Below are 10,339 nucleotides of genomic sequence, written 5' to 3'. Positions count from 1 at the left end.
TATCCTACCATACTAGCCTGTCAGCTTTTCTGTCTTCCATCTCTTCGACAATGTCTGACACACAGTACACACTTAAATCCTGTCTGGGTGAATGAACTCCATTAGCTGTACACACTCTACAAAGTCTGTCACATTTCTTACAGTCTTTAGCTAACTACAAGTGGCATTGTCCTAGTAAGCTTTCTATTGTTATGAATAAAGATCATGACCAAAACCAACTTGAGGAAGAAAGGGTTATTTGACTTCCATGTCCTACCACAGTCCATCACTGAGAGAAGCCAAGGCGGGGACTCAAGCAGAAACCTGGAAGCAGGAATGGCCACAGTGGCCATGGAAGAATGCTCCTTACTGGCTTGCTTCCCTGGCTCACATTCAGCCACCTTTTAAGTACTTCTCAGGACGACTTTACTAGGAATGACACCACCCACAGTGGACTGGGCCCTCCTATAGCAATTATTAATCAAGAAAATGTAAATGTGCAGGAAGCAGAGAAAGGTTGATCTCTGTGTGTTCCTGACCAGACTGCTGTACTTAGTAAATCTCAGTAAGTCCCAAAGCCCCATAGACTTGCCTAGAGGCCAGGCTGATGGAGGTATTTTCAGTAGAGGCTTCCTCTTCACAGATGATGTTAGTTTGTGTCAAGTTGACAACAACAACAACAGAAACACCAAAAATCCAAAAAACCAAAAAAACAACTAACAACATGACACCAATTTTCACCAGGGCTATACAGAGTAGACTGTTTCAAAAAAAAAAAAAAAAAGAAAGAAAGAAAGAAAGAAAGAAAGAAAGAAAGAAAGAAAGAGAAGAGAAAAGAAAAAAAGAAAGTAAATTATGAACTTAAAAAGTATTTTTGAGCTGAACAATGGTGCCACACAACTTTAATCCCAGCACTTGGGAGGCAGAGGCAGGTGGATTTCTGAGTTCGAGGTCAGCCTGGTCTACAGAGTGAGTTCCAGGACAGCCAGGGCTACACAGAGAAACCCTGTCTCGAAAAACAAAACAAACAAACAAAAAAAAAATGTGAGCATGCACATGTATGTATATATGTATATATGTGCACCCAGAGGCCAAAGGTTGTTGTCTTCCTCTTGCTTTCACTTTATTTTATTAAATGATTTTTATACAATTTCATACTTACATATAATTTATTTTGATCATGTTCACCTTCAATCTCATCTGTAATCCCCCTCCAGCTCCCAAGGGGGTGCTCACTTTGTTTATCTTTAAGGCATTTTTCAAAAGACTTTTTCTTTATGAATATGAGTGTTCTACTTACATACATGCCTGCATAACAGAAGAGGGCATCAGACTCCATTACAGTTGTTTGTGAGAAACCATGTAGTTGCTGGGAATTGAACCCAGGACCTTTGGAAGGACAGCCAGTGCTCTTAACTGCTAAGCCATATGTCCAGCCCTCTCACCTTATTTTTTTGGGACAGAGTTCCTCATGGAACATGGAGCTTATCAATTTGGCAAGACTCTCTGGTCAGCAAGCCCCAGGGTTCCTCTTTATCTCTGCCTCTCCAATGTTGATTTTACAAACCTGGCAGCAGCTGCCTTTAAAAAAATAAGATTTTCTTTTTGAAGTCTGCCTGTGTCTCTCTGTGGGTCTCCAGGGCTGGAGTGGTTGTGAGTGTCCCTGAGGCAGGTGCTGGGAACTGAACAAGAGCAGTCTTCATTCTTCTTCTTTTTTTTGGGGGGGGGGGGGGGGAAAGGGGTTCGAGAAAGGGTTTCTTTGTATAGTCCTGGCTGTCCTGGAACTCACTCTGTAGACCAGGCTGGCCTCGAACTCAGAAATCCACCTGCCTCTGCCTCCCAAGTGCTGGGATTAAAGGCGTGCGCCACCACTGCCCGGCTTTTTTTTTTTTTAAAGTTGGATATTTTATTTACATTTCAGATGTTATCCCCTTTCCCCATTCCCCCCCCCACACACCCAGAAGCCCCTTATCCCACCCCGCTTCCTCCTGCTTCTATGAGCAGCAATACCTACTCCCCCCACTCCCACCTCCCTGCCCTCGAATTCCCCCACACTGGGGCATCCAGCCTTCTTGGGACCAAGGATCTCCTCTTCCACCTATGCCCAAAAATGTCATCTTCCCCTACATATACAGCTGGAGCCATGGGTCCCTCCCTATATGCTCCCAGGCTGGTGGTTTAGACCCTGGGAGCTCTGGTTGGTTGGTATTGTTCCCCTCCCCATGGGGCCCGCAAACCTTTTCAGCTCCTTCAGTCTTCTCTCTAACTCCTCCATTGGGAACCCCATGATCAGTTCAATGGTTAGCTGTGAGCATCCCCCTCTGTATATGTCAGGCTCTGGCAGACCTCTAAGGAAACAGCTATATCAGGCTCCTGTCAGCATGCACTTCCTGACTTCCACCTCAGTGTCTACCTTTGGTGACTGCACATGGGATGGATACCCAGGTGGAGCAGTATCCAGATGGCCCCTCCTTCAGTTTTTGTCCCACACTTTGTCTCCATATTTGCTCCCTTGAGTATTCTGTTACTCCTTCTAAGAAGGAACGAAACACCCACACTTGATCTTCCTTCTTCATGAGCTTCATGTGGCCTGTGAGTTGAATCTTGGGTATTTCAAGGTTCTGGGCTAATATCCAATGATCAGTGAGTGAATACCATGTGTGTTCTTTTGTGACTGGGTTAGCTCACTCAGGATGATATTTTGTAGTTCCATCCATTTGCCTAAGAATTTCACGAATTCATTGTTTTTAATAGCTGAGTAATACTCCATTGTGTAAATGTACCACATTTTCTGTATCCATTCCTCTGTTGAAGGACATCTGAGTTCTTTCCAGCTTCTGGCTATTATAAATAAGGCTGCTATGAACATAGTGGAGCATATGTCCTTGTTATATGTTCGAGCATCTTCTGGGTATATACCCAGGAGTGGTATAGCTGGGTCTTCAGGTAATGCTATGTCCAATTTTCTGAGGACCCACCAGACTGATTTCCAAGTTGTACCAGCTTGTACCACCAACAATGGAGGAGTGTTCCTCTTTCTCCACATACTCGCCAGCATCACCATCCCTGACCTCAAGCTGTACTATAGAGCAATAGTGATAAAAACTGCATGGTATTGGTACGGAGACAGGCAGGAAGTTCAATGGAATAGAATTGAAGACCCAGAAATGAAGCCACACACCTATGGTCACTTGATCTTTGACAAAGGAGCTAAAACCATCCAGTGGAAAAATGTCAGCATTTTTAATAAATGGTGCTGGTTCAACTTGAGGTCAGCATGTAGAAGAATGCAAATCGATCCATTCTTATCTCCTTGTATAAAGCTCAAGTCCAAGTGGATAAAGGACCTCCACATAAAACCAGATACACTGAAACTAATAAAAGAGAAGGTGGGGAAGACTCTCGAATACTTGCGCAGAGGGGAAAATGTTCCTGAACGGAACACCAATGGCTTATGCTCCAAGATCAAGAATTGACAAATGGAACCTCAGAAAATTGCAAAGCTTTTGTAAGGCAAAGGATACTGTCAACAGGACAAAACGGCAACCAATAGAGTGGGAAAAGATCTTTACCACTCCCACATCCGACAGAGGGCTAATATCCAATGTATACAAAGAACTCAAGAAATTAGACTCCAGACAACCAAATAACCCTATTAAAAATGGGGTACAGAGCTAAACAAGAATTCTCAACTGAGGAAACTCGAATGGCTGAGAAGCACCTAAAGAAATGTCAACATCCCTAGTCATCATGAAAAGCAGTCTTCATTCTTAACTACTGAGCTATCTTTCCAGGCCCAGCACTAGGCTTTTCACTTGAGCCTGAGGAAACTGAACTTAGACCTCTGTGCTTGCATAGCGACGACTTTGCTCACTGAGCCACCTCCTCAGACCTACTGCATCTCAATGTGCTTTCAACATTTCCTAATTGCTTTCCCCATGAGGTACAGTCAAGCATTACATAACATCATTTCACCAAGGGCTGACTTCATATAGGGTGGTCCCATATTATACCAAGGACTGATGTCATTGCCAGCTTGGTTTGATTAAGTACATGATGACGTGCAAGAACAAATGTACCCAACACATTTCTCAGAACGTATCACCACTGATGAGGTATTTGTGCCTGGCCCTTTCTCTTTTTTTGATATCAGGCTTAAGATGATCTTTTAGTAGCAAAAGAAACACAACAAACTTTCACATCAAAAGTGAGCACACATGTAATCATGATTCCTGGGAGGTCAGGTAAGGCGATCACTGCAAATTCAAAGCCAGTCTGAACTACACAGAGTTCCAGACCTGCTGCCACCTCTACTCAGAGACCATGTCTCAAAAGACTCCCGTGGGCGTGCTAAATAATTTTACTTTTTAAAAAAAAGTTTATGCGTACAGATGTCTATGTATGTTTGTGTTGGTGGACAGAGCGTGGTCTCCTGGAGCTAGAGTTTCAGGGAGTTTTGAGTCCCCTGATGTGGGTTCTGGGGAGTGAGCCCCTTAGCCCTTTCTCCAGGCCACAATTTTACTCTTTCTATGCATTTGTAAGGACTGGGGACAGTTCAGCGGTGGAGTTCAATCTTAGTACCTCATACACACACGCAAATACCCACCCACACATGTCTATGCTGCATACGCCTTGCTATGCATCATGCAGACAACCTCCCCTCTAGAATTTGGCTGGAAAGTTTTCCTGGAAAATACGCCCTCCAGGCGTAGGCGCCCAGGTTCTCTGGCCAAGAAGCAACCGGGAGACACTGGTTCAGTCATGAGGAAACTCAGCATCGTTTCGACCTGAGGCATCTCCTTCCCAGACCCGTCGCCATCCGGATAGGACGTGACTAAACTCTGGGCAGCTGTTTGAAGGGCGCGGCGGACCCAAGGGCTTGAAGGGCATGGAAGAGCAGCGGGGGCCCTCCATCCGAGTCCAGGGGCTGAGAACCGAGCTCCGGCTCCAGGATAAGGGGAAGGTCAGAAAGCCGGAAGACCTTTCTGTGGGCTCGCCCTCCCCTCCCAGGCCCTATGATCACGGGTGGTTCACTTGGCACGCGCGAACTTTCCCCATCCCAGATTTCAGGGACCTGGAATGGGGAAGGAACACGGACCACGACGACCAAGACGACCAACCCCGACCACGACGCCCCTCCCTGCAGCTGGTCAGCCTAGCGGGACCCGCGGCGCACGCAGCCACGCCCAGCGCCGCTCGCTGGGGCGGGGGCGGAGCCCGTGAGTTGGCTCGAGCTGATTCGTCCTGCTCCGCAAGGGGCGTGAGCATACATTTCGGACTCCGCCCCCTATGCCGCGCTGGGTCCAGAAGGAAATAGAGGCCTGCCCCGGGGGCCTGGAGCGGAGGGAGGCGGGGCAGTGCGGGGCGGTGGCCGAGTCCAGAGTCCCGGGAGGCCTGGCTGCAGGGGAATGAAGCCTCCGCCTTCCCCAGCAGAGGCATTTAAATACGGCCGCGGGCCCCGGACTCGGGGAGCGGCGGGCGGAGCGGTGTGTGGAGCCTGCGGCATAAGAGGAAGGCGCTGTCCGAGAGAACGGGATCTGCACCGCCGCTGTGTCCCGGCCTTGGAAGTGGGTAAGCACCGATCCCCTCGGGGTGCCCCTTTCTCGCGGCCCGGGTGTGCGCGCGGTCCGGGGCTGCTCCGCGTTCGTGGCGGGGCTCCCTACTGCACCATCCTGGTCCCCCTTTTCGGGCCCGGTGTGAATCACGTCTTGCTCTTGCAGGAGGTCAGCCGAGCCGGGCTTTTAATTCCCAACTCGCGCGTCTTCAAGCCAGTTCTCATTCTTTCCATTTTCCGATTTGAAACGAAGGAGATTTTCCCGCCGCTTCAGACAGCCAAACGCCCCACGAAGGAAAGGATTCTCTTCGTGGGGCCTAAGGGGCGCTTTACTGTCCCAAGCTTTGTTGGGGATTAGAGTCTGCTCACCTGGAAGGCCGCTGCTCTCCTCTGGTATCCCCTAAGTGTTGAAAGCAAAGCCCCTTGAAGATGCAGCCCCAAGGCATTTATCCTATAATATCTTGGGTGTGTGTGTGGCTCCTGCAGTCCGTTGTTGACCTCTGGACGTATGCTTGGACGTTCTACTTAATGTCAAGGAAGGCCTTTCTTGGGGGCTTCAGAGATTATGTTTTTGTGAGATCTTGAAAATCTTCACATACTGCGTACAATTGAGTAGGGTTGGTTGAGAAATCTCATGAAGAGAGGAGGGGCTGGCTGGGAGAGAGCTCATACGTGGGATACACAGAGGACTAACTGTTCATCCACTCACCTCAAAGGCCAGTCTGAGTTTTTTTTTTTTTTTTTTTTTTTCAAATCCCCTAAGAAATGGAGAACAGTAGTCTGGTCTGTTTCTTCTGAGAGGTTCTGGACTTGAAAGAGCTGAGTGTTTCTGCTGTGAGCTGTGCTTTTGAGTACTCGGCTTCTAGTCTGAGCTGAATGCCACACAACCCTGGTTTAGAAAATACATCCCCTCCCCCGCCCCCCTTCTTTTATCTCTATTGCTTTCGCTGCCATAAAATCTCTAAGCACTAGGCATGCTCTATCTTTTCTCGAATTTCCACAGCTGTGTATCATTCCCGTTAGACATAAAATTAAGTCTTTCACAATCTTTTTTTTTTTTTTCTTGGATCAGGCATCTTTTAAGTGTGCTTCCAGGAAATGACTGAGGTTGGTGTCTCCAGCTGTCTTATCATGCCTGCTGTTTAGTTTCTTCAGTAGCTGTGAAAGGGGTGGCAGATGAAAGCTGTTCAGATTGTAGTATAGAGGACATTTGCTGGCTGTTAGTGACATCTTGTAGGTTGAAATGCTTATCTGAATTTATGAGATTTTACATGGACAGTATTTTGAGGTGAAGACTCATTTCAGAATGACCTATTCAGCGAGCATACAGGCCCACTTTTCTGTCAGCACAGTGAAGGCCAGAGAGTGCATACAAGTAGAAATAGAATATGGTGAGCTGAGCCTGCTGGTAAAAGCACTTGCTGCACAAGCCTGACAACCGTTGAGTTCGATCCCCAGAACCCACAGTGAAAGGAAGGCCTGGATCCCCAGAAGTTTTCCTCTGACCTCTGCATGTGCATATCACAAAACACAAAGCACTAAAACTAGGAAGAAAAGAAAAAAACAGAATCAGAAAACATCTGTTATAGAAACTGTAATAACATTGTATCAAGGTCCATGTTAAAACACTAAAATTAGGAAGGAAAAAAAAGGGAATCAGAAAACATCTGTCACAGAAACTCTATTGATAACATTGTATCAAGCTCCATGTTAAAGTTTCTTGAGGATTTTTATGAAACTTCCAAGTGACTTTATTTGATTTGCATTGACTGTGTCTTCTTAAGTAATTTCCCATCCATTGTCTTATATAGGCTGTACTTCATAAGAAAACTAGCAAGGCAAGGGTACCAACCCAAAAGGAAGACCACCTCAAGTAGCTGAGTGCAGTGAGTGGTTCATGCTTCTACATGCCACTGTAATCAGTTCCCAGGAGGCTGAGGCAGAATGATCACCTTCAGTTCCAGACCAGCCTTGGCTGCAGAGTGAAACATTACTGAGAGACAGAAAAGTGAGTCTGTGTGGAGGAGGGAAGAGGAGGAAGGAGAAGGAAAACACAAAACCGAGGGAAAAAAACCTAAACACATCCAGTTCTACAGTTCTGCAGCTGCAGTAGTCAGTAACTGCTACTTAGAAAGAACCCTGAATTACAGTCTTGAAATAAAGGCAGGTAAGAAGTAACTTGAGGACTCGGGGGTGTGACACAGGGTTGGAATGTCTACCTGTGACATGTGAGACCCTGGATTTAATCCCCAGTATTATAAAAACAAATAATATTAGAGGTAACTTAGGGAAAATTAGTCCATTCTTTAGATGGGTAAGGAAGGTAGCAGTCAAATTGTTTACTGTGAACTGTGATCAGCCATCTTAATTAAAGCTATGAAACGTGAAGTCTGCAATCCTAGAGGCCCAGGGAACAGTTAACTCAGTTCTCAGTGACAGATAGCCATCCTAGATGTTAAAGGTATGGAGTGAACAACAGCTGATAAGGACCACCCACCTTAGTGCTGGAGACGTGCCTCAGAGGTTAAAGAAGAGCCCTTGTTCCTCTTTCAGAAGACCTGGGTTCAGTTCCCAGCACTCACATTGGCAGCTCACAACCATCTAATTCCCAGGCACTCATGTGATATACATTAATAAATATTAAATAAACAGATCTAATTTTAAAAAGGCTCCATTAGCTTGGGATGCATTATTAAACTATGAACTTAAGCCCGGGAGTTTCCTTCCATAGGCATTTGATCTGTGCTTATTCTGTGAATGCTAACAGAGCATGTCCAATTTGAGCTTGAGGATATTGGCTGTTTTAATAGCTGTAACTTCTTGGTTATGATGTTAAGTTGTAACCCTGAAAGATCCTCTGGACCAACATTACTTAGAAATTCTACTTATTAATTTAATTAGGGAGGGAGACAGGTGTCTATTTTTCTTTTAAAGGATGTGTTTTTATTTTATGTGTTTGGGTGTTTTGGCTCTGTGCATGTCCATACCATGTCCAGGCCTGGTACCTGTGGTCAGAAGACATCAGATCCCCTGAAACTGCAGTTATGGATGGTTATGAACCACTGTGTGGTGCTGGGGGTTAACACTAGGTCCTCTGGGAGAACAGAAAGTGATAATAACCACTGAGCCATCTCTCCAGCCTGGCCAGATGTCTTATATGTGATAGTTCTGGTTCAGTCTTGTGAACCTTGAAGGTGAACGTATAGCCCCAGAGTTAATTAGGGTTTAGATGTTGAATTATGATGATGAGGCTTACAGAGAGACCGAGTGGATACACTGCAATGGAACAGCTACCACAGAAGGGATTTTACAGTGTGGTCCCTTAGTATCTCTGGGACGTTCGTTCCAGGACTACTGCAAATGCCCACATCTGGAAATGTTCAAGTCCTTTAAATAAAACGGTGTAGTGTTTATGTTCCTTACCCTATGCATGTCCTCCTGTGCACTTTAAGTCATCGCTAGCTTACGTATGGTACCTAATACAACTGAGCATCATGGCACGTACTTACAGTGCTAGCATTGCAGAGGTGATCAGGAGCACCAGACTAGCCCAGGCTACAGAGCAAGTTCTAGGCCAACTTAGGCCGCATAGGGAGGCTTTGTCTCAAAACAAACAATAAAAGTAATACCTAATAAATGTAAGTAGTTCTATCTTATTGTTTAAGCAACAAGAAGAAAAAGTCTATACAGATTCAGTAGAGATCTGATTTTTGTTTTTTAGATGGGGCGTCACTGTCACTGGGACTGACCTGGAATTTGCAATGTAGATCAGGATGTCCTCAAGCTTGCTTCTGCTTCCCTAGATTAAAGATGTGTGCTTGGCCTCCAGTTTTACGCGACACACACACACACAGAGTTGCATGATTCTGTGGGCATAGAACCTGTTGGGACAGAGGAGCAACTGTACTTGTACCTTGAAATAGAGGTCATCTGTTTCTGGTAGTGTAGTTTCTGGGAATCCACATTTATAAAGCATCAGAACAGAGAATTTTGAGGAATTATTGCTGTTTGAAGCCTGGAAAATTTTATTCCTGTCTTGATTTTGCTAGAACCAAAAAATGTCTCCTCTTCACATCCCGTGTCACTGTTCTTTTGTATAAAAGTAAATATCACATCAAATAATCGAGTTGTCCTGTTCCTAACTCTTCCGTCCTCCAGATGTAAACCCCACGCCACCCTGCTTGTAAGCATGCCCAGTAGAGAATAGGTTCTAGTTGTAGCAATGCCTCTAATAATGGTGGTTCATTCAACTGTGGATTGCTGTTAGATTGTGCCTTACAGATTGCTGTCTTGCTCTCCTGAGAGAGACACTCCAGAGCCACTTGTACTGCAGTCACGGCTTAGGAGACAGTGATCGCTCTCACAGCTCCTCAGTGCCCACTGCTTACTCACTGAGCAAGCGCCTCCCTTCTGTTTACTCTTTTACTCAGAACTAGACTCTTCTTTTCGTCTTTCTTCTCAGGCCCGGCTTATACTTCTGCATTGAGATGACCCTTTTCTGCCTCTTCCTTCCCCCACCCCCGATTTTATTAGTTATTATTGTGTGTGTGTGTGGGTATGTGTGTGGAGGTCAGAGGGCAACATTCAGGAGCTAGTTGTCTCCCTCCACCTTTATGTGGGTTCCAGGGACTGAGGTGAGGTCATGACCCATCTCACAGGTCTTTCTTCTGCTCATCCTGCTCTCCCATGGACTTGGACACTCATTTTGCCTTCTAGCTAATGACCTTATCAGTTAGTTGTTTTACTAGAGTATAATTTCTCCTTCCTTCCTTCCTTCCTTCCTTCCTTCCTTCCTTCCTTCCTTCC

The 10,339-nt window shown here is 45.8% G+C and overlaps 1 protein-coding gene across 1 annotated transcript in view; it reads left to right on the top strand.

Annotated features, from left to right (window-relative positions):
* The first annotated feature begins 5,427 nt into the window (after window positions 1-5,427).
* Window positions 5,428-10,339, top strand: part of Ugdh (UDP-glucose 6-dehydrogenase) — an 18,337-nt gene continuing 13,425 nt past the window's right edge. Inside the window, exon 1 of the mRNA XM_028765276.1 lies at window positions 5,428-5,550. The gene's annotated coding sequence lies outside the window, so the exon portion shown is untranslated. The remainder of the gene's footprint in view (window positions 5,551-10,339) is intronic.

The sequence above is a fragment of the Grammomys surdaster genome, unplaced genomic scaffold (assembly GCF_004785775.1).
Source record: "Grammomys surdaster isolate TR1022 unplaced genomic scaffold, NIH_TR_1.0 150, whole genome shotgun sequence".
NCBI classification, from domain to species: domain Eukaryota; kingdom Metazoa; phylum Chordata; class Mammalia; order Rodentia; family Muridae; genus Grammomys; species Grammomys surdaster.
Note: the sequence above shows the minus strand (reverse complement) of the source record. Positions and strands in the feature narration are given on the sequence as shown.